Raw genomic sequence first — 1,930 nt, 5'->3', positions numbered from 1 at the left:
AGAGGGTTTGCCTGTGAGGGAAACATGCCACAGCCTTATTCAAAACTTAAAACACCTCTGCTTACGGACAGATGGCAAAAAAAAAAGGGATTCAATTTTGCCTCACTCCTGTCAGTCACAGTTCATTGTGGGACAATGTACACCCTATGAAAAGTGTGAGTGATAAAAGGTTATGAATTGATCTTGCCAGCTTGAAACAAATGCTGGAGAGGAATTAGCTGCGTATATTCAAACTACCAACTGTTGGATTGTTTCACGCAAAGGAAATTCTGGAAGAGGCTCATCACACAATGCTTTGTACAGATGGAAATCTTTAACTTTCTGTTGAAATTTTGGTCGTAAATAGTTTTTTTTAATTTATAGAGAGAGAAGGGAGTCTGTTAATTGTAAATCAGTTGCTTAATTGCATTCAGGTGTTAGGTACTAATTGAAGACTGACCTACGCTGATATAGATAGGCACAAAGACTTGGCCTAAATAGCCAAGTGGTTATGGTACTGGGATTATAACCCCAAGATCAAGAGTTCAAATCTCATAATGGCAAACTATGAAACAATGTAACTTCATCTGAATAGGAACAGATGGAAACGTGTTTTTGGCTTGGCCTAAATAGCCAAGTGGTTATGGTACTGGGATTATAACCCCAAGATCAAGAGTTCAAATCTCATAATGGCAAACTATGAAACAATGTAACTTCATCTGAATAGGAACAGATGGAAACGTGTTTTTGGCTTGGCCTAAATAGCCAAGTGGTTATGGTACTGGGTTTGTAACCCTAAGATCAAGAGTTCAAATCTCACAATGGCAAAACTATGAAACAATGTAACTTCATCTGAAACAGATGGAAGTGGATTTAAGCAGTTGGCTCCATAGCTCAGTGGTTGGAGCACTGGTCTCGTAAACCCGGGGTCGCGAGTTCAACTCTCGCTGTAGCCTATGGTTTAAAAGGCTTGGCCTAAATAGCCAAGTGGTTATGGTACTGGGTTTGTAACCCCAAGATCAAGAGTTCAAATCTCACAATGGCAAACTATGAAACAATGTAACTTTGCTAGCTTGGCCTAAATAGCCAAGTGGTTATGGTACTGGGTTTGTAACCCCAAGATCAAGAGTTCAAATCTCACAATGGCAAACTATGAAACATGTAACTTCATCTGAAACAGATGGAAACAGGTTTGTACTCGAAAGAGTATCAAGAGTTCAAATCTCACAATGGCAAACTATGGAACAATGTGACTTCATCTGAAACAGATGGAAACAGGTTTGTACTCGAAAGAGTATCAAGAGTTCAAATCTCACAATAGCAAACTATGATACCATATAACTTCATCTGAAAAAAACAGATGGAAAAATGTGTTAAGGCTTGGCCTAGATAGCCAAGTGATTGTGATACTGGGCTTGTAACCCCAAGATCAAGAGTTCAAATTTCACAATAGCAAACTATGAAACAATGTAACTTCATCTGAATAGGAACAGATGGAAATGTGTTTGTACTCGAAAGAGTTACAGCAGGTTGGTTTAATCAGATGTGTGCTGCAGATGTCAAGCCAAACACCCACCAACATAGGAGCAAACTAAAAGAGGTGTTGCTGGTTGCAGTTGCATGATATGTAATGTGTCTCTGCAAATAAATGTTTGTGCATAAAGACTATACTCCAATATTCTTTTCTTCATCTGAGTTTAACATAACGGCCTTTAATTAAGCAATCTTTAAGTAAATAATTTGCTTAATTTAAAAAAGCAGGCTCAAATGGAATGTTGTGCCCAACAATCATAAAATAAATTCTCACAGAAGGCTGCATCATTTATTTGACTTATGCATTCAATCATATTAGAAAATAGTTGATATGATTCTAGACTTTAGCAAAGAAACAGAAACATTGGCCAGAATTTTCCGTTCCCATTGGCGTCAGGCATCATGGTGGACGTCGACG

At 38.2% G+C, this 1,930-nt stretch overlaps 1 non-coding gene across 1 annotated transcript; it reads left to right on the top strand.

Annotated features, from left to right (window-relative positions):
• The first annotated feature begins 862 nt into the window (after positions 1-862).
• On the top strand, positions 863-935 carry trnat-cgu. The gene has a single exon. It is a non-coding gene; the product is annotated as a tRNA-Thr (tRNA).
• Positions 936-1,930: the final 995 nt, after the last annotated feature.

Source organism: Carcharodon carcharias, chromosome 7 (genome assembly GCF_017639515.1).
Source record: "Carcharodon carcharias isolate sCarCar2 chromosome 7, sCarCar2.pri, whole genome shotgun sequence".
Lineage (NCBI taxonomy): Eukaryota > Metazoa > Chordata > Chondrichthyes > Lamniformes > Lamnidae > Carcharodon > Carcharodon carcharias.
This window is presented reverse-complemented; position numbering and strand designations above follow the sequence as displayed.